At 38.2% G+C, this 23,232-nt stretch overlaps 1 protein-coding gene across 7 annotated transcripts in view; it reads right to left on the bottom strand.

Moving 5' to 3' along the window:
* Positions 1 to 22,595, bottom strand: part of hdac7a (histone deacetylase 7a) — a 77,802-nt gene extending 55,207 nt beyond the window's left edge. For 2 of the 7 annotated variants that reach the window (XM_032568683.1, XM_032568655.1), the window contains exons 1-2: positions 22,299 to 22,595; positions 200 to 265 (exon numbers count right to left, since the gene is read on the bottom strand). The gene's annotated coding sequence lies outside the window, so the exon portion shown is untranslated. Of the gene's footprint in view, positions 1 to 199; positions 266 to 2,804; positions 3,012 to 21,277; positions 21,325 to 22,298 lie in introns of those variants that run through there. The other 5 variants (XM_032568688.1, XM_032568664.1, XM_032568705.1 and 2 more) reach the window with 4 other exon arrangements.
* Between the last annotated feature and the right edge of the window lie 637 nt (positions 22,596 to 23,232).

Raw genomic sequence — 23,232 nt, 5'->3', positions numbered from 1 at the left:
AAAGATGACAAGATGTCCCGAGGGCCTGACTGCAGACTGGCAGTCAGGACCTTAATTTTTCCACATTAAGGTTCCACCGCTGAGGGCTGTGGCCTACCTTTCATTGGCTTACGGAGAATTTTAACACTTCTCAACACAGCTACTTATTAGGTTAGAGTCTGCATTTAGTACATTGTCCTTTAAAGGTTAAAAGTCCAACCTGTCACTGTGGTGAAGTATGGTGTCCTGTTTGTTTCTACGGTCTTCCCAGAGGGCCTGAATCCATCTGAAAATAAAAGAAGAGAAATAAAGTGTGAGAACAGCAGCATCCTTCCTTCAACTCGTTACAAGCAAAGAAAGTCTGATGAAATGTGACCATGTAAAGATCTGGCAACACCCCAATATTTCTCATCAAAGTGAAATCTGTCTTTCTAAGCAACATCTAGTTGCTTTTATTACGCAACTTTGTCGAAAGCAATCACTATGATCTCCAGGTGTGACTTGTTGGCTTTCACATGAAGAATAAAAGTAAGTAGTTCTTGAGTTGCTGTGTTGACAAAATCCATTACTAAACACTTCTTGCCTGGCAGAAGAACAAAGCTTGATTACGAGAGGACAAAGGGAACCTCTGTAATTTTTGAATTGTTGAATTCTTAGAGACTAAAGTTAGCATTTGCTTTATAGCTTTCTGTCACCACAAAACTAAGTGGCTAATTTAGATGTTTAATAAGCCAAGACTTGGCTTGAGATGGTTACTGGTGGTTTCCAAAGCACCATGATTTTCTGTCCTCCAGAGCTATACATGGTTAAAAGTCTTTTTCATTAAAACGAGAAAAAGTGCCAGAGTGAAGAAAGAGACTCTCACTTGTTGATTAGCTGGCTAAGGGAAGGATACTGCACTTTCTCTTTCTAAGAAGGAAAATACATCAACACGTGTATTTTTAGTAGCCTAAAGCATGGACAGTGATGATATCCACCCTCTCAGTAAAGGTAACACTGTTGTGTGTTCAGCAGGATGTACCTGAGCAAATCGCCTGACTATTTTAGCAAACAAAAGATTGCTTGTATGAAGAGTAAAACAACAAAAAGTTACAATATTCTTTTCAAACAAGAACATCAAAACTATAGGGGGTGATTTTTTTCTGCATTTTTACTTTATGCCTCAAAATAACAACAAATACATTTTATGGACAAGAGATTGTTAAAACTCAATATATAGGAATAATTGCTATATATTGTGCCTTATTTCAAAACACTTTTATGTTGCTCTGATGTTTTGGTTGTGTTAATACATTTAATAAAATAAAAGTGTGGTATTTTTTTCTCAATGTTATCATGCAGGATTTCACAGTACTAGCCTGGGCCAATCTGCACTACATTTGATAAACTCTTAGCCTGGTAAAAACCAGACCGTGTTCTACTTCACGTTGTCCAGAAGGTCTGAGCTCTGGGCTATCCAGAAACAACTGTTTTCTGGATGCATGGACTGTGTTGACATTTTAAATGTTATGTAATTAGCCAGTTCAACGTTATGCAGCTTACCGGAATCTGCCTGCACTGTAAACAGCCATCCTCCTCTTCAAAGAGAGAAGCTCGATCCGAATGAGGCAGCTGTTAATGTTAGTACAATATCTGGCAGTGTGACCAACACACACTGAATGGCTTTGTTCACCTCCTCCGCTGCTATTGTTCAAACTACAGGCAGACTACAATTCTAAAACAGCGCAGGTATTCGACATCATCATTCACAACTTCTTCTGTTTGCTGATTGGCCCAGAAATTCTACTTGAGGGAATCAAAGTGAATGGGAGAAAACCCAGACTGTGCTGTGAATGAGATATGAATCAGGTGGAATAGTGCAGGAAGGCAATGGCCAGGCTAACAAAATGTTGCTCAGAATCTAAAATGCTAAGATTGATCAAACCTCACTGTAATATTTTAGTTAATGGAAATTTCAACACAATAGATTTATGAAACTTTTATTATATTTCTAAAAATACACACACATAGAGACAAACACACAAATATAATTTTCAATAATTTTTTTGTAGCATTACAGAACATTATGGTGTAACTTCTGGTCTGAGCTGAACGTATTGTTACTCCACAACTCTAAGTGATCTAGGGTTTGTTTTGCACAATAGGAGATTCTATAATGGTAGGGCATGTGCAGCTGGGCACAGTGAGCTGCTCTTGCGATGCACAGTTCTGATATTTGGCCCAGATCTAGATGAAAACCACATACGGATCCTATAAAATGAGCGCACACTGCACCTGCATCTCTGAAACGCTAAGATCCTCCCTGTTGGACGAGTTGCTGCAAGGCTAAACTGACTTAAACAAACTTCAAACTGAAAAAAGACTTAAGATAATGATGTAAAGGGAAATAGCTAAGTTCAAAGTTTATTTATATGTTTTTTATACATAAAGGAAAGCAAAAGTTCTAGCATATCCTCAGTGATTTACGCTGTCTCAACGGCACTTTTGCGTAAAAGTGCCTTTTTTCTGTCACTGTTTAAACTCTGCTACTATTTGCATGATCCCCCATTGGGAATCTTACTGAAATAAAGGGATAGAGTGACCTGTGTACCAAGTTGAACCAAAAGCAACATGTTGCATTACCTTGAGAAGGTAGAGAGCTCAGAAAAAGCAGTTGATTAGTGGAAATCGTTGCTCTTCGCCGTGCGCTCATAAACAATAAAAACAAAGCAAAAAACCAGCGGAGGCAGAGACAAAACCTCATCTACTTTTACAGGCACAACAGCAGACCTGTGACACTAAAAACACAGTTCTCATCAGAGCGTTAAACCGGAGTTGCCTCCTACCTTGTGTGTAAAAAAGCAGAAACAAGCCACTTGATGGAAGTCCACACACTATGGAAATAATCCTGTACAAATGTCGAGTCAGTTGTAGAGCCGAAACGCAAGTCCGTTTATATCCGGGGGAAGCGTTAGTAATCTAAGGCGAAGTGATGGAGAGATCAGCTGGTGTCGGTGGAGTCGGCAGCATAAGAGGAACTGAAAGGGGGACTTAACTGAGACAAGTTGCGGAGAAGAAAGTCCGGCCCCTCCAGGGCTGCTCCCTCCCCTGCTTTTCTCCTCCCCTCCCCTGCGCAGCGCGACGCTCTCCCGTTGACAGAAATAGCAGGCGAGGCGGGCCCCACCAAAAATAGCCTCGACTTCACACACAGGACTTTAAAGACTATTGTTTTCCCCTGCGCGCACATGTGGGCCCCGAACAGTGCGCTGAGAGACTGGACTCCACGGCACTTCTGTGCTCACAGAATGTGAGGTGGGACTTTAGTGACCCCAACCCTGTAGCTCCATCTGCTGACGAAAACTTTTAAACATCTTCTGTAAATGTCCACCAGAAAGTTGGGGACTGCTACAAATCTTAGGGTGGCGCACCGAAGACAAAAGCAAGAAAATATGTTTTCCGATGTCAAAATTTGATATTTGGGTCCAATCAATGTTCAGAAACAAACAAAAAACGCCCTAATAGTTCATGTTTTCTAGAAACAACATAATCCCCAAAATATTTTTACTCCTGGCAAGTTTAAATCTCTTTGGGTGTCGCCATGGCACCCCGGTCAGATCCAAATTCATTTTGATCATAAATGTTTCGTGATGAACTTTCTGGTTAAAAGATCTCCTTGCCATCACCCTAATGTTTAGTGCATGTTTGTGTAATTTTTGGCTGATTTTAGAACAAAGTTACTTTTGGCTCCATTAAAATTTAGTATTTTAAAATACGGCAACGCTCCAAATTTCTAAACCAAAGCTCAAAAAGAGACAGAATGTTGGACAGCATATTTAATACAAAAAGACAAAAGTAATTAAACTTTTAAAACTTGTTTTATACATTAGATAAAAGATAGATAGATGTTTTTCTCTGATTATGCCTCAGATATAAAAATGTTTACACTACTGTTTGCTGACATATTACTTTAAAGTTTTTTATTAACTGAATTCATTTGTTTTGCCTATATAATTGTCAGAAACTACAAACAAAAAACTGAACAAGCTTCTGTGCTCACTAAAGATGCAGTAGGTAAAAAAGATTCTCTGCAAAATAGACCCATAAAGGTCTGCAAATAACATCTCAGGAAACTTAACACATATTTAACCTCATTTGGCTTCCTTTTATATTTTTGACTTCCTGCCAGTAATGACTGTAGCCGGGAGCTTTAATCAGAATTGGGTCAAAATTGTAGGTTATTATAGAAGATAAAAAAGAATACACCGTATTCTCTCTCTCAATATTGTAACTTAATTTTTAAGTTCTAGAAGAAGGTCAATTTTAAAATCTAATGTAATGAATTGCAATTTTTTTTTAATGATACAACATATATACACATAACAGAGCAATTAAATATTGCTTTATTGTCGTTTTCCTTTTTTATGTGATGTGACTTTATATCTTGGTGTGGGCTGCATTAATTTCACTGTATAATTGCATATGATTGGATAAAATCTCGATGTTAATAAATTGAATGAATTTGTTTTTTCAAATCTGTGTATCAAAAAACATATATACAAAGTTAAAACATTGATTACTATAACTGAAATAATCAATGTTACACCATATTTCAGCAGCTGTGGGTATAATTGTTGTTTGTTTTAAATATTAGTTAAATTACATAATCTGATACATGTTTGACTATGTATTGTAAAGCCATGATCTTTTCACTCCTGCTCATATCCCATCAGAATCTCTGCTTTACGTTTATGACTGAGTTACAATTATTTTTACTGAATCGTCACCAATAGCGGATGCAGAAAGGTGAAGCAAAAAGGTCTTCCAATCTACAAGAGGACTGAACTTCTGTATTCTTTAGTCATATTTTATACTGACCATTCATAGCATTCATTTATGCCATATTCATTCATTCACATACCAAAATGCTGCTTGCCCAAACAACCTTTTTCTTTTCCCTATTATGGCTCCATAATTTCTCAGAACTAAACAAAACATGCAGCATTACATTGTTTAGGGTTAAAACTGCACCTAATTTGCTCATGTGGTCAGATTAAAGCGTAATCTGTACAGTACTGAAGTTAATATAGGGCTGTGGGGAAACGAAACCCACCAGAGTACCGTAACTCTGTTGGACGGATAATCTGTGGAGAAAAACATAATGAAGGTTTGTAGGAACCAGTACTGTAAAAGAAATGTCCAATAACGTCATAAGTTGGGTCTCCATAAATGTATTAAAGCCAATAATATCAATTGTCTTGAAAGCGAATGACAATAAAGATTTGCTAATTTAATAATAATAATAATGATGATGATGATGAGGTTAAAATTAGTTGACAATGTAACTACAGTACAAGCAGGACTGTATGTCCTAGCATTTTTTCTCTTTTTTTTAACAGTTTACTGATCAAAAACAGGAATAGTGAATGTCATAATTATAATTGCAGAGATGTTTACTCAGGCCCCACCATGTTTCCTTAATTATGGCTGTATGAGCCAATTCTTGTTTTTTTTTAAATAGTTCTTCCACAGCATTTTTATTTAGAGTATTGTTTTGTTTGCTTAGATAACCAAGCCTATGAGTTCGCTTAAATCACATAAATCAAATAATTGTTGCTCAGTAAATTTGGTAATTAAATTATTTAGTGCAGAGGCCTTAAACTCCAGCAGAGTAACTTAACTCAGCTGCAACAAACCTGAAACAGATATTTGGTTATTAGCAAAGACTATGGAACTTAACTACATGCTGAGGAAGTAAATCCATTCATTTGATTCAGGGGTTTGATCAGGGATACATGTGAAAGCTAATGGACACTGGACCCTGGGATTGGAGTTCAAGAGCTCTGATTTAGTGGAATCCAAGAAGAGTCATGTGACTTATATGTGTTTGTTAGTAACCACCAACTAATCCTTAAACAGATTTTATATTATTGGGAGAATGTTTTTACAATAGAGGCAAGTTTTAAGTTTTATTACACTTTGAATACCAACATCTATGACATTTTTTGCAGATTGATGAGGTAAGTTGCTTTGCAGCAAAGTCATATCTGTTAAACGTGATTGCAGTTAACAGTTATTCTCTCTGCAGTATGAATAAAAATGGCACTCTCAATCTGTTACTGTTTGGTTCGTAACAGTGGCAGGCTGGATGCCGTGCGTGTGAATGGACTGGAATTGGTCCGGCAGTTTGACACCAGCAAACGTCGTTAATTCTGCGCTCAGAACAAATCTGTACTTGCCGTTGTCAGACGCCCCCGCAGAGCAAGCTTGGCGGCCCCTGCTTGAGGAAGTGGAGCATCCTGTCAGCGCTAACACACCCGAGCACACCCCGTCACAGTCACCATGCAAGGGCTGCGGCAAACAATTTGACGCAATGCCTATGTACCGTCTCGGTCTTCCAAGAATCAGACGGCAGTTTTGCTCGCAGCAGTTACGGACAATGAGCGAGTAAACGCACTGAAATGTGGTCAGCAAGATCCTGTAAAATGTTTAGCTTAAATGTGAATCTAGGAAATTTAATAACATTTAGAACACATCAATCGACAGGAAGTAAGCCACAGAATAAGAACTTTGTTTTAATTAAACAAGGAAACAAGGACAACCGCACTAAGTTGAGTTTGCAGATGCAAAATAAGCATAAATATATTTTTAGAAATTGTCTTCACATTTAATCTTGCATCCTTGTGTGTTTTGTCCTTGAGGTACGTGTTTTTTTCTTCATTTTGATGGATGAGAATCTGACCTTTCATAAGAGTTTCACTAGCAGTTGTGAATGTTTTTCCCCACTTTTAACCGTCCGCGAGTTTCCACAGAGTTCTAGCATCTGCATGCGTTTTATCCTTTTTTCCGATCTTCGCGTCAGCCGGGTCATCAAGTGATGCTTCAGACCAATACTGAAACCAAGAAGCGTGTGTCTGTCTTATGCTGGTGCTGCTGCACCGTCCGCTCGGGGTGCCTCATCAAGCATGGGGTGAGGGGGGGACCCAAGGCCGTTCCCAGAAACCCTCAGTGTGCCTGTGTGTATGTGTGGGTGTACAAAGCTATGCAACAGTGTATGAGAGAGTCCTCTCTCTCTCCGTGTGTGTTTTATCTGTTTGTGTGTGCAACAATATATGTTTATGGTGTGTATGTGTGGGGGGGTGCACACATGTGTGTATGTGGTTAGTCCATTGAATTACACAATCTACCATGCAGTCTGAATCACATCCGGTTTGAAGCCAAAAATAACAAAAACCACAGGGTGACAGAAAAGCAGCACAGCAGGCATCCGCCTACAGGGAGCGAGGAATACATCCATACACTCTCTCACACACACACACACCATCCAGCACTGGTCAGTTGCTATTTTCCATAAACAACATCTAGAAAAGGTTATTTCTTGCACAAAAAGACTGACATACAGGACAGTTAGTGGTTTATTTCACTTATCAAACTACAAAAACTTAACAGAATATTGCATAATTTTTTGCTAGATGAATGACTGCATAGGGAAAAATGGTAAATTCTTTCCTGTCAAAAAATCATGCAGAAACTTGGGGGAGTTTGGGTGGCGTTGAGGTGGATGGGGACCCCGATTTACGGAGGTCCTAGAAACTGGTCTAGGGTTTGGTTTCCGACCATACCATCCTCACTGCACGTCTTCCCCCACCTTCTGTCTGAGCCCACTCTGTGTCTGATTACTGTCAATAAAGGCCCACTATAAGATTTTTCACACTTTGTATCATAAACTCTATGAGTCTTTTTGGAATTCCTTTTGTCATAAACCGGCATCACTACCAATAAGAAGTGATTTGGAAAGAAAACCATAATTTTATTTTTGCTTACAAATAATCTGAACAGTAGCATAAATGTTGTATTTGGAACCCATACTCTGATATGCCTGTGTAACAAATTATCTTTATAGGTTCATCTTTTGTGTAATTTAGGGTGATTTAGCACTTAATGGTCCAGTAGACTCTGTTCCATTGGGGACCAAAATTACAGCATTTGTTACATTTTCAGCTCCTGCTGTTCGCGTTCATGCTGCATTGTGTCAAACCAACCAAACTAGTTAAAAAAAACGGTTTCTCCTCCTCGCCTGTGGTGGTGCTACACCAAGAATGACTGAAGGAAACATGGACACCTCAGAAGACTGAACGCAACAACCTTCTTCATGAAATGTAACCAAATGGAGTGGCATCAGATTTTAGTGGTTTTATGATTTCTATTTTGTCTGGTAAAAGACCACGAGCCATTAGTCCTGCTAGCGTGAGACTAGCATGTTTGTTTGGCTGTCCAAATAACCCGACAGGCCGGACAGGGGAACATTAATCATATCAGCAAGAAGTCAGTAAGTCTGGAGGAGTGAGAGGCAACTATTAGTCATGTGCTCCACATACCTGACCTTTATGGAACTTTTTGAAGTACATGCAAGTCATTATGTGTATTGGAAAACTAACACTTAACATCATGCCGAATGGACCATTGTCAACATTGTCACATGGAGTGGGCTGAACCACCTGCAGCTCAATGTGACAAAGACCAAGGAACTGATGGTGAATCTGGTGGAGGAGGACCAGGATGCCAGCGACCCCTGTTACCGTCCAGGGTGTCAGTGTGGACATTGTGGAGAACTATAAATATCTGGTTTTCCACATTGACAAAAAACTTGACTGGGTTAAGAACACTGACGCTGCAGGAAGGGCCAAAGTTGACTCTACTTTTTGAGGCGGCTGAGGTCCTTCAACATCTGCCAGACTTTGCTCAGAATGCTCTATAGGTCTGTGGTTGTCAGTGCCATCCTGTATGCTATGGTGTGCTGGGGCAGCAGGCTGAAGGTGGAGGACACTAACAGACTGAACAAACTGATCCGGAAGGCCAGCAACGTTGTTGCTTGGCCACCTTGGACAACGAGTCTCATCCACTCCATGATGAGATACAGGCTGGCTGGATACAGGAGCACCTTCAGCCAGAGACTCATTTTATCAAAGTGAACCACAGAGTGCCACAGAAAATCATTTCTGCCTGCAGCCATTAGGCTTTATAATTCCCAGGTCTGAGCTAATTAATTCCATTTTTTTCTGCACTCATTTATAGATTATTTATTGATTTATATATTTGCATGTGAATGCTTGATATTTATTTATTTACATATATTTAGTCATTTTAAACTCTCTCATCACTCATAGGTGTGTATATATTTTCTAAACTTTGTCTCATAAGGCTATATTTGCATTATTTAATACCTCAGAGGGAGTAGCTTGTCAATGAATAAGCAATTTCCCCTTGGGAATCAATAAAGTATATTCTATTCTATTCTATAATGTTGTGGGACGGGAAACCTGGTCATACATGATGTGAAGACAGATGGAGCTAAACAAAGGGAAGAAATCTTCAAGGTTAAAATGACTAAAAATGTACGCCACAAGTTCCAAATTAGAATTTTTGTTTTAAATGTGTGGAACTTGTACAAATTTCTTTTACCTGATTGTAGTTAAGTGTTTGTGGCTCTGTGTATGTTTGCTGTCTGGAAACTTATTTGTGGGTTAAAATCTGCTAAAAAAAAAAAAAAAAAGATAGCTATGGTTTTGTACCATATCTATTTCTAAGAATTAATAAAAAGACATTTGAAAGAATAAATGTGTGGAACACATTGAATTATTGTCCATCCTCTTCACATTCAAGCACTGCTTACAATCTGTAAATTACATCAATAAAATAAATACATGGTTGCAATGTTGCCAAATATGGAATGAGGGTGAGCGGTACTGATAAGGAGAAAACGGTCCAGAACTGAAGCAATGTCAGCTTGTGCAAAGAAAAACTGCAGTGTTAGAAACCTGATCAGTCATCCTTCAGATGTAAATTAAAATGAAGTGATACAGTTAAAAACAGCCAGTCTGACGTACACGGTGCTTTTTTTCGGTACTATATGGGGCAGGATGTGGTCAACTGTGTGCTACAAAGTTGCCTCCCACCTGCAGAGACGTGCTTCAGCTTCTACACAACAACTGACAACAAGAAGTCTGTAGAAAACTGGAAAGCTGAGACTTTACTCTGTCTCACATTCATATGCCATCATGAGACGTTACGAGGTCAGGTTTCATTTTTTACTTGAGTAAACATGAATGAGCCTCGTTTTATGTAATGTTGAATGATAAGACCCCTAATTTCTTGTAATTAGGGAAGATAGAAGTTTCGGTGAACGGCTCGTACTCCCCTGAAGCAAATATCTGGAAAAAATTGAATTAACACAAATGCAAGAGAACGAAAGGTCACAGAGGAAAAGAAGAGAAGGGATCAGATGGTGGGGGAGAGAACTGTAATAATGTTTGGCCTTGGTCTGCCAGCGGGGTCCTTCCCCTTAAGAAGCCAGAAGGAATGCAAAGAATGCTGCATGAGAGACAGAGAGCGAGGAAAGAGCAGATGAGAGGGGGAGCAGACAGGGAGGAGAGCAGGAACAAGAAACGAGGAGAGAGGAAAGGAAGAAGGGAAAGAGCTGGGGAATCCAGAGGAAGACAACATGATGAAGTCAGGGAGAGAGAGATAGAAACGAGGAAGAGGTTTCTTATCTGTGCTGGGCTAAGTAAACACAAGAGCAAAGAAGATAAAAATAATAAGCCTGGAAAATATTTGGAAAGAGGAAAAACGTGTAATCTCTGCATGTTTTTATTTTCTGTGCTGATGGACATCCACGTACACGTGTGTGTTTACATATTTGAGTCTCTTCCTGAAAGATGGAATCGGGGTGTGTGTTACACTGCAAAACACAAAATCTTGCCATGAAAGTTTAGTCTAGTGTCTAGTGCAAATATCTTTGTACACTTGAAATAAGACCAAACTAATTTACAAGTAACTTTTCAATAAGATAGGAGATTCGTTTTAGTAAACAATTCCTTAATATTAATAAAAAGTTACACTGGTAGGTAACAAAACATTATTCCCATAAATTAATCTGTCAATGGAACTTGTACTTTTTAATCAATATTAAAGGTTGACTTAAAACAAGCTTCTACTTGCTGAACAGTTACTTATAAATTAGTTTGATCTTATTTCAAGTGTACCAACATTTGCACTAGAAACTAGACAAAAATACTTGGTGTCACTGCGTTTTGCAGTGTAGTTAGTTTCTGGTAATGTCAGCACTGGAAAATTTTTCACTTTCAAGAAAGAGAAGATTTTTTTCCTCTTTTCTTTAGGTCTGCCTCAGCTAGCTGATGAAAGCTGCAGAGGCTACAGGTCTGCTTAAAGTAACAAGTGTGCATAATGCTGCTATTAAGGAAGATTACACGTTTACACGTCACGGGTCCGATCTCCCTGAAAATGCGCTGAAGCCGCAAAATAAAACTCTGTAACGAAGGGATTTAAAATTTCAGACATTATCCTGCCATCAAGCGTATAATTTCTGTAAAAGCATAAGATTTGTAGTAACAACACTGATTTAGACATCAGCCTAAACAGCAGCCTCGCAGTGCAAAGCAACACATGTTTGAAGCTGGTTGTTGAGGTTGTCACTGCCTGTCCTGCAGCACATGCTACTGTAAATGAGTTCATGTCGGTACAAGCTTGTGATGTTCAACCCAGAGATCAAAATCTGACAGTTTCACTTGATCAACAGGTTAAATGAAGAAAAGTTCAAACTCTTCTTCAACACTGTTCAGCTGCAGAGTGTAACTGCTAGCCTTTTTAAAGCTGCTTCATGTAACCTTTAAAAAATGTCTTTTACATATATTTTTTAAAACTGTCACCATCATGATGGTTTAATATGAGATAGATAATCTGTGAAAAGATTAATATCCTCCACCTCTTCCCTGAGCTCTTAAAACTACATCATTATGTATCCATTTCCTCCCTTTTTACCTTGTTATTTGTGACATTTAACAGTTTATACACAAGTTTATAAGTGCCGAGAAAGTAAATTAAGATTAGGATGTCAGACATCAATAAAAATTTGGAATTGATACAGGCCAGGAAAGGCCTGATCGGTGCAGATGTTACACAAACCATCACAAATTTCTGCTGCTGGCTGAAATCCTTAGCGCTGTCAATCACTCTTGTGCTCACCCTTTCCGCTTGCTCTTTGCTAAGCTTCAGCTGGTTCACCACAACATATCTAGTTAGCGTGGCCACTAATGATTGCGGATAAATGGATTTCCTGGATGGATAAGTCGTTTTTACTCCATTAGCATAAGGTAGATTGACAGCGCTAAGACCCTCCCACTGGTTCTGATTGGTTGTTTTTGACCGGGATTTTTTTTTCATTTTTTCATAAAGTAATAGCAGCACAAAGAGGAGTTGGAGGAGATCCATTTTTTAACACACTGTTTCAAAACATACTGCACAACATAATGGCAGTTTTAATTAATGTAGAAAAAATATATTTTTGTAAATGTTACATATTGCAACTTTAAAGTTATTTATAAGTAAGATAGTATTTCTAACAGTATTGCATTGTATTGTACTGTAATATTGAATCAATAAATAAATGAAATGTTGTACCAGGTGGATAAAAGGATAAGAGTGAAGATAATACATGTAAAAGCTCTTGGTTGCACACAAATGGTAATTTACAATCAGTGGTCAGATAGGCTGAAAGTCAAAAACAGAGATGACTAATAATTTATCTAAATTTGTTTAGTCTATCCATGAATCGTAATGTATGAAATGGGAACATCATAGCACTTTTGAAAAATTCAGTTTTTCCCCATCAAAGTGATTTTTGTTTTTGCTTGTGAGTGCTGTCAGATATATCAGCGTTTCAACTGAGAGCTACAAAAATCGGAAGCCATTGGAGGATTTAGTCACATTCTTGATTCTGTGCAGATCTTTAAATCAATGACCAAAAAAAACTATATTTAAAGAGTAATCAAAAACAGACATGTTCCTGAAAAGGCTGTGCATTCTTTAGTGTGTTCAAGCTGTTACTATGGTGTGTGACTTTGAAGAGATTAGCCCCACAGAGGGCCCCGATGACATGTGCACAGAAAAACAGCAAGTCGCTGACAGACATTTTCCACAACTTTACAGCCCTATCATCACCTCTTAACAACGCTCAAAAGTTCAGAGAAAGAAATGTTTATCTCTTTTTCATTTTTTAAATCAAAAACCACCTAAATTGTTAATCTCAAAAGAGAATTTTGGTGATAACAAATTTGAAACTGCTTAATTTTTTATTTTAAAGTATTGTTCATTTTAAGCTAATTTGAACCTGTTAAAAAAAATCAGTTAAACTGTGAGTGAACTCAGGCTCAACGTCCACAGCAGAGAAAAAACGAGTGTGTAATGAAAGGCTGCAGATCTTTTACACCCTCGAGATATTTAGAGCTTTTAAGTTGGCCAAAACAAAGCAGGAAGCCATGGCAACCACAAGAAAATCCCGGATATATCTCGGCAGCAGACACCCATGCAGAGAGAAACTCTCAATATTCTAATCGTATCAAAACTCAACCCTTATAACACCCACCAATCTGAACAACAACAACCCTGAGAAGCGTGAGAGTATGACTAGGAAACACCCAGACAGGCCTAAAAATAGCTCTAAACTCATTCCTCTTCTCTCGTTTTCAGTCCTGCACTCTCCGTCTAATTTTGTTTTCACCTTTGTCATGATAAAACCCAACAGTAGGAAAAAAAAAACACGAGATAAGTTAATGTTCCTCTACGGAAAATATTACCTTACCGAAGAGCACATGAATGTGAGAACAGCAGACATGACTAAATGATGGAGAGACTAACGAGTATTCAGCCAGAACCGTTGCACCAGGGGAAATTCATCGTCTCACTGAAGGGGAAAAAATACTCGTTGGAAGCATGTTCAGTTGACACGATAAAACTGATGATGCATTATCAAAATGTGTTTGAAAATGTGGAGATAGTTGGAGGGTACTGGAGCGCTGCTTTTCCACAGTGCCGTCCAATTCTAGGGGTTTGTTGTTTCTTGGTGACAAAGTTGTGAGTTTGTTTGGATTCGGGAAGCCTAATTAGGCTGCAAGTGAAGCAACAAAAAGTCACATGGACTCACAAGTAGAGTGTTTACAATGCAGTTTTTGCAACCTGTCATCCTTCAGGGAGCCATTTAAACAAACCCAATTGCAGCCTTTGTTCAAATTTGAGCAGAACATCATGGGGGGAAATGTTGAACTTCTCCTGTTGAGGTTTATTGGAAAGGGTTTAAAACTTATTTATACAGCAAAAACACAAAATCTTACCAAGTATTTTAGGTCTAGTCTGTAGTGTAAATATCTTAGTAAAGTTGAAATACGGTAAAACAAATTTACATGTCACATTTCATCAAGATATAGAGCCTTGGTCAGAGTAAATATTTCCTTTATATTGATGAAAAGGTAATAGTTCTGTTGGCAGATTATTTCATTTATAACTTGGGAAAATGTCTTGTTAGATTAAAATAAAAGGTTTTTAATCCCTTACAGCAGACTGGGGTTTATTTAGTTCAGTTGAAATATTTTAAGGTTTTATTGGCTCTAGTGGTCTTTATTTGATGGTGAATTGACAGAAAAGTGTGTAGAAGACATGGGGCAAAGGTCACCAGGCCGGGAATTGAACCTGCAACGACCGTGTCAAGGACCAAGGCCTCCATAAGTGGGTTGTGCTTAACCCCTACACCATCACAGCACCCCTACTTCAGTGGAAATGCATTTCAACAATATTTGTGGAAAAAAAAATTTTACAAGATAATTTTTTTCTATATTACAAAAACATGCCATCATTTCAACAGGTGGGTGTACACTTTTCAGAGATGCTGTAGCATTTTAATTCATTAACATTAAAGTTAATGTTAAAGACTAAAAAAAAAAAATTAAATAAAAATATTAATTAAATTTTTATTTTTTTAATTAAAATTTAAAAAAAATTATTTTTTTTTTGTTGTGATTCTGTTTCAAATAAAAGCAACTACAGACATTTTATGGTAATGTCTGTGTATTACCATAAAAGTTTTATTTTGGTGTATGTAGAAAATAAAATACTGTTTCATGTTTCATTTAGAGTGCAGATGTGTTGCTGCATTAGTTTTTATTTCATAAATGATAAGATATTTTTAGACTTGGTCTATTCGCAATGTCTCGGCTGAGACAATTTCACACACTATGCTAATGAACATGCAGTGACATATGTAGGGGTTTTCCATCAAAGCAGTTCTGGTGTCAAAACAAGGATGGTGCTAAACCCAGTTCATAAGGCAATGAAGTTCACACTGAACTGAAAACAAACTGAACTGAACTGATCGCAGTGCAGGGAGACGGTTTGAATGAATCCCATCAGCTGGTTTTCCCTGTTAACAGATGTCTTAAAATCTCTCAGTTGGAAAATGCTGTTTCACACATCAGTTGATGTTTATGTGAAACACAGATTGGAATTTTGTGAATGATGCTGGAAGTGAGAGATACAAACAATCAAGTGAAGTCTGTAAACACCAGCTGGTTGTGTTCATAAAAACGCTGACTAGTTCCTCCTGATTCACCAGACGGTTTTGTCCTGAATTAAAGTAAAACATCCTGTCGCTTCTGAATTTTCTATCCGACTAAGCCCAGATAACACCACAGACTTTGTCTTTGAGGATGTTATCTGCAGAGGTTCACCCTGTAGTGCTTTAAAAGTCTCAACTGGCCACTTTTCAAAGGGTGAATGTGAATTTCTGGCAACTTAAACAGAAAACTAGGGTAATATTAACTTTGATGGTGTCTTTAAGTACACTTTATATAAGCAAAGAGACGAGAAGATGGAATTCATATGCTAATTAATGCATGATGCCATCCATAAATACTTAACTGTTGTTGTAAGAGTTCATCTTGTGAAAACAAATGAATGAGTGTGATTCAGTTAAATTTAAAACTAGTTTACTTTTTTTTTAAAGGTGCAGTATAATGTATTTTCCAGGCACACTGTGCCATTTTAAATGACTATAAAATAACTATGCAAAAAATGCTACTGTATATAGGTCAAATATGGCTTAAAAGAAATCTTACTTTGTAATTTAATGACTTGAAATCTTTCTCTTTAAAAGCTTCTGCTCTTTCTGAAACTCTGCCTTCAGGAAGTCATCATAACATGGTTCCTCTATTAACCCTCTAACAAAGTTTTTACCTGCCTTGATATGTGAAGCAGCTGATATTATTGGTTCAGCAAATTTATAGTTCCTCCAGCTGTTTGCTAATTGTTGCTGGCTAGTCTGCAGGAACTGAATGGGGGAGCTACGGGGGAGAGCTGCTCTGTGAGGCAGAAGCTCAGAGGTTTGGAAACTGTAACTCAGAAGAGGAGTTGCGTCTCGAAGGCGGGGCTAGGTCCACCCAGGCGTTTTGCACAGCTGAATGGTTGCCATGGAGATTAATTGGGGTTTGCGATGAGCCTTTCTGACTAAGTCTACAGGTTTATATCTACCATTCTGGAAGAAGAATATTATTTCCAAGCAAATAAAAAAGAATGTATTTAATCTTAGAATGTTCCTGTTAGATGTGCGATAAAAAAAACAAAACTCTAATTATAACAGAGTTACTATAACTCTGTGATTATCTGGTACTGCAAGAGATCGAATAACTTTGTTGTGATTGGATCTTTGGAAAAGCAACAGATCTGCACAACTTCAGCAACTGATAGCATTGGGCAGAGTCCCATTCCTGTTCAGAGATCTGAAGCAGCCAGATTAAAAAAACTGAAAAAACGTAGGAGTGGTTCTGGGATAATTTTTCAACTCAACTGTTTTCTTAGCTCTCAGCCAGATAATATCAATGTTATGTTTGACTATGATTCTAATAAAACAGGGATGATTCATAATCTTCACACACAACCTGTCTGGCTAAGATAAGATTCAGGAAGATAAACTAGCAGGGAAATTTGCCTTGGCTGCTGATGATACAAGTGGATGGTAACAGCATAAAACATCTTAGTGTTTAAATTACACACTATAAAAAGCCTTTATTCCACACTACTAGTTTATTAGGAGAGGGAGAACGGCACATCTGTGTCTACTATCTGTCACTGATGAATGATGAACTTGGGTTTTCTCCAGGGATTTCAGTGAAAGCTTACACTTCTCCTAGCTGCTGTGCCCTCTGTGGGAAACTTTAGAGAGCGTATGAGGGAGAAAGAGAGACAGATGACTTTTCCTCGCAGGATATCCTGTTCTAAGTTGAGCTGCCGGGCCTATTCTGACCCCTCGACCCCTCTTGACTCCTGACCCGACCGTAGTTTAGACTCACATCTAAAATATTTCCTAATCACCTCAAATCTCGCAAGCTTTGTTGTCATCTTTGTTTTCTCTTAGGTTTATTAAACAGAGTGGCTCTGATTGGAAAGCAGCTTCAGTCTATCGGATGTAATGACATTTGCAAATCTTTAAACTGCAAAAACACAAAATCTTACCAAGTATTTTTGGTCAAATTTCTATTGAAAATCTCTTTGTGTACTTGAAATAAGACCAAACTAACTTAAAAGTAGCTTTTCAGCAAGATACATGGGCTTGTTATATGTCAGTAATTCCTTACTGTTGAAGAAAAATTTACAGATATAAGTGGAATAATATGTCAGTGGAACAAGACATTAAAATTAATAATATTGGAAAAATGTCTTGTTACATTGGCAGAATATTTCACTTCCAAAAAACTATTTCATCAATATTAGGGAATGATTGACCTAAAACGAGTTCCTATCCTACTGAAGAGTTATTTGTAAGTGAGTTTTGTCTTATTTCAAGAGTACTAAGACATTGTCACTGGAAACTACACAAAAATACTTTGTAAGATTTTGTGCTTTTGCAGTGTAGGATTAATGCACATGGCTGCTCATTTTGTTTGCATGACTATTATTTTACACATAGTCCAAACATATTAAACTTTGCTCTAGAATTTTGCTTTTATGATGCTGTTTATTTACTGATAGACTTTAATAAAATTACAAGACCTTCACAGAACTCTGCATTAAACTAAAAATTACAGTGTAATACAGCGTTTTTATTTTTTATTTAGTTGTATCAGAGTAAAGGGGGCCAAATGCAAACTTTTACTGATTTTGATTTGTTAAAAAAATATGTATTTTCTTTCCGCCTACCACACCATGAAGTGTTTCTCTGTGTTGGTCTATCACATCCCAAAAACTTCAGTTTTTCATTTTAACATGACAGTTATACAAGGCACAGTAAATGCAGGGAAATCTACCACTTGCATGTATTTTGACCATTTTTTTTCTTTTCCTGTCTGATAAATGACCTCATAAGCCACACGGCAGATAGAATAGAAAAACACAAAACACACACACCAAAAAGATTATACCCCTTCCCTGTGAATTCTTTCCTTATTCCATTCTAATAAAATCCCTAAATATTATGCTCACATCATAATTATCCTTGTTTTCCAACCACAGATGTCATATAGTGGAAAGATTATTTTGGAATAACTTAGTAAGGAAACTTGTCAGCCAATTTTGGACAGCACCAGACATAAAGAAAAATGAATACTAATATTAATTTTAGTATGAATATTACTAAAATTTGTTGTGCCAGTTTGTTGTTTTCTGGCTCCACAGATAATTCATCCAAGCTGCAAACTGGAAAGTAGGTACTGAACGGTTGTTTGTGTTTTTATAAGCTCAATAGCGCCACCCTTGGCCTCTGTGGCCAAAGTGGGCGCAAACAAAACACACTCTGTAATTAGAGAAATAATTAGCCAATCATCCTCTGACCTGAGATCCAAACCCAGAGGTCAAAGAGGCATAAAGTGTTCTGCTTCCCAGGTGCTTTCCCATAAAAAAAAAAAAAAAAACTTTTCATTGGAGCAACGACACACTGAAGTCATTGTCAGTGCAGAGGTGCTTGTGTGTGTGCGTGGATGTGCGTGTGTGAGGTGGACGGAGCGCAGCGTTTGTCCAGAGGGGCTGTGGTGGAAAAGCAACACTTCCTGCTTCCTGTGGCAAGAGGAAGTGCTACCGTTGATGTCCCCTTATCGCTATGGACACACAGGCTGAGTGGAAGGAGGAAGGCAGAGAAGAGGAAGAGGAGGAGGAAGAGGAGCTGAGAGGGAGGTCAAGTAAGCTCGACAAAGAGAGGGGACTGAAGAGGCAGTCAAGGTTTGGGTTTTTTTTCTCTACTTTTGTTTGGAAATAAGGAAATGAAAAAAACATCTATAGAAGTAGGTGTTGCTTTTGGTTCCTTTCATTTACTTGTTAGTTTATTTTTACATAAAATGCCTTTCAAAAGTCTTGTATAACCTCAAACTTTTTCATAATAACATTACACCAAAACTCAATGCTTTTCACTCAGATGTTAAATGATAGAGAAACATAAAGTAGAGTGTATTTTAAAATGGAGGGAAATATGTTTTGTTTTTTTCTTTTTAATATTGTTTTATAAAATGTGAAATGTTTGCTATTTCTTCTTTGAAATTTAGCCTAAGCTCAGACAAGTTTCCAGCAATTTCCAACTTTTTCCACAGATTATCTTTATTTCTTCAGGAAGGAAATCCAGTGAGACGATTCATCTATTTTAAGTATTTCCTGGCCAAGATAAAACAAAAACAAAGTACAAAAGCATCAAATATATTTAGATCTGGACTTTGACTAGTAATATGTCTAACATATTACTCTATCTGATGCATTCTTTTGCATCTCTGGTTGCAGAATGCTTCAGAGAAGCATTTTCTTTATTTACCTCCATTCAACTTTCTATCAAATCTCAACAGCATGTCTGTCTTAAAAAGAAAAGCATCCCACAGCATGTTGCTGCCACCATCACGTTTCACTGTAGGAGCAGTGTGTTCAGTGAGAATGCAATGTTAGTTTTCTGACACATTGTTTTCTATAAGAATATTTTTTTCTTGCCAATTTTCCATGAGGAAGTGCACAATTAATAGCTTTCCTATGGATTTATGACATAATCCTGCTTTTAACTTCACCACAACTGGCCTGTCTGCTGTGTTCCCTGATCTTTGTGATGTTTTCTGTTCTCTAATATTCTCTAACGAACCTCAGAAGCTTTCACAGAAAATCTGGATCTCTACAGAGATTCAATTACACACAATAAGTGGTAAAATTATTGGATTTTTTGGGGGGCGTTTAACAGAGTACATGGGGCTCAATAAAAAAAAATGCACGCCATTCTTTGTAGATTTTAATTAGCTTGACAGCATTGACACTTCCCTACATAACAATAGGACTTCAGAAGACTTGAGCCGTTGCAAAATTTGGTTAAAATAATCTATGATCTCTTGCCAGGTCTTTAAAAAAGATAAATATGACATCAAAGGAACAAAAACGTGGTATACGCACATCATGCGCAAGTGTGAAAACTAAACTTTTGTTGTTTTTGTTGAGGGATTAGGAAAGTAAGTAGCAGTCAGGTCATCAGCACCTACTGTATGTCAGTCTTCCATAACAGACTTATTATGTCGGTTTGCTGGCCTGGAGCATTCAGGTGTGTGCTGGCCCAAAGCCAAGACAAAAAATGACAGCAATTAAAGAAGCAATCACTCTTCTAAATAGTGACTTTTTCACTCACCTTATAATTGTGCAATTTGACATTTCAATAATAAATTTGCTTAATGGAAACACGGCAGTTTTGAAAAAAACAAGGTTTTATGTAGAAAAACTCTTGAAAGGGTGAGGTGGTTTTTGGCCATATCAAAATTTGCGTATTTTGCAAAACTGCAATAGAAACACTCTCTTCACATCATGAGTCATGTGATCAAAAACCAGATGTACTACTATTAAACTTAATGCAACCAAGTAGCCTTCCTTATCCAGACAATGTTTAACGCCTTGGCATTATGCAAGGAGTTTTCCTGCGTTGTATAGTTTTTGGGGTCAAACTGGAATAGACATAACTCAGCTGGGATTTGATATGATAGGACTGACCTCATAATCTAGTTATGCAAATAAATTTGATTTGTTAGTTTTATAAGCCACCTTTAGGTAGCATGTGTTGTAAATTGTTCCTATATAACCAAAGTTATTTGAACTACACTTAATGGCCACAGGAACTCAGTATTTGCAGACTTTAAATCCATCATGAACTCCTCTGTAACTCTAAGTATTCTGCAGTCCAAGCCTGGTCACCTGGTCTATGTTTGCAGTTTGGTTTCATCTAGATGCATAAATGGGAAAATAACTAAATACACACAAGTTATGTTTTTTAAAAATGGATGAAGATAAAGTTCTTTTGATGGCTTAAGAGTCAAATTCAAGACCTCCGCCTGATCTTAAAAAATATCTGCATAAATTCTAAGATATGTTAAAGTTTTTTCTGCTCCCTCTTACAGAAATACACACATTTCTTTTGCATTCATTGCACTCTGAGATGAACGTTTGTTTTGTGTTGATAGAAAGTAGAGTGAATGCTTACCCACAAGGTGAGTTGAGGAAGAAGAACTGTGTGACCACAAAGGTGAAATTGAAACAAGCACTGCTGGAATCTGGATCCATTTTGCAGAAACAAAGGAAATGTATCATTGTGTAGTTTATTATGAAGAATGAAAAGAGAGTAAACTAGGAAGACATCGACAGAGGAGGAGAGGGGAAGAGATGTTTGGGATCAGGGTGGGGAAGCTTTCAGCACTTGGGGATTGTCCCAGATGGACACAGGCTGCTCCCTCCCTTTACAAACAGCCCCTGGCTTCCACTTCTCCTCCTCCCTTCTCTTTCTTCTGTCCATCTCTTCCTCGCCTGACGCTTGCAACTCAAAAGTTTGGAGACCACTCAGCAAAAAATGTGAACAAATAGACACTTAATGGATCACTTTTCTTCTGACACTATATAACCTCCTCCCCCCCCCCCCCCCCCCCCATCCCTCAAACACATGGACCCCCCCTCCACCTCAATCTTTGCCATTTCCAAAGTCAACACACCACTAAATGCTGGGCTGACTCACTTCCACTGTGGGTGGCTCTGTTTCCAATTTTCTCACCACCTCGGCCTCTCCACCACCTTGGAGGAAAAGGGGAAGGTTTTGTCCAGAATACACACACACACATAAAAAAAACAGCCAAAGAGGCATGCAAAAAGTGACAAACATTATTTACACATGTTAAAGGTACGTTGGCACGGATAAGGACATCCCAGAGGAGATGTGGGGGTTAAAAACCAAGCGTGCATCTCCCACTTCTTTTGGAGTTGTGAAATGCTTGTCGCTGTTTTCCTTCCTATCTTTCTCTTTGGGGGAGCGTGGGAGCGCCCTAAGAGCGCTGCACACAAACCGCAGGGCTCATAACAACAGGAGGAAGCCGGTAACTTGAGTAACTCCAACCGGCCGAAGCAAAGGAAGAGAAGAGAGAGAGATGAAAAGAGAGGTATTTTGCATCTTTTGCTCCTCTCCAGATAGCGGAACAAAAGTCAAATCTGACAGATTTCCCAGTTTCTTGCCTTACCAGTTTGCGTTGCGCATCGTGGGGAGTGTGCTACGAAGTCTCATCAGTCATGTTCACGCACGGTTCAATCCACAAAGCTCTGAAGTGGAGACAAGGCACTCAAACAAGTCATTCACAGTGGTCCAGGCGCAGTATCAGTTCCCTCTGGCCAAGTGTTGAGAAAGTGAGGGGCCGCAACAAAAGGCGAAGAGGGAGGGAGCGACTGAGGCACGGAGTAAACGAGAGAGAGAAAGAGGGAGACGGAGAGAGAGAAAGAGATTAACCTCTGAGAAGACGGGTGGACTCTCTCTCTCTCTCCCTCCCTTCCTCTCACACACACAAACACGCCCACACACCAAGCTGGTTTGCTGTATCACTGACTTCTTGTGTTTTCTCTCATGTGCCAAGAGGAGGTAGAGAAAAAGAACAGGGAGAGCAAAGAGTATTTGTGTTCACAGTCATGAATGTGTGTTGGGGTGCGTGTGTGCGCGCGAGCGCGTGTGTGTGTGTGTTAAGGTAGGAGGGACTGGCTGGCACAAGTCCAGAGACAGCCAGCCTGGTAGAAAAAGACAATAGCAGGAAACACTATATCAGAAGGAGGCTAAATACCAGCACAAAAATAATTAACAGACAGCGAAAAAACAATGACATCCGCAGTGGAAAACAGAGTTTGCAGTCTGTGCTCAACAATGATACTGGAAACATCCAGGAGGTTATTCTTATTCCCACTGTCATTACCACTGGATGTTGAAATACCATTTCAGGAAAAAAATATAACTGTTTAAGTGTTAATCAAAAGATGAAAGTGCTGGTATTAGGTTCACAAGTGTTTTTTTTTTTTTTTTTATTTATATTTTTATTCAAAAAAAGTACAATGTAAGGTACATAAAGAATACAGTAACATGAATTAAATTTGCTTTATCTTTTAACAACCCGACCCCACCCACCCACATTC

The sequence above is a fragment of the Xiphophorus hellerii genome, chromosome 1 (genome assembly GCF_003331165.1).
Source record: "Xiphophorus hellerii strain 12219 chromosome 1, Xiphophorus_hellerii-4.1, whole genome shotgun sequence".
NCBI lineage: Eukaryota > Metazoa > Chordata > Actinopteri > Cyprinodontiformes > Poeciliidae > Xiphophorus > Xiphophorus hellerii.
Note: the sequence above shows the minus strand (reverse complement) of the source record. Positions and strands in the feature narration are given on the sequence as shown.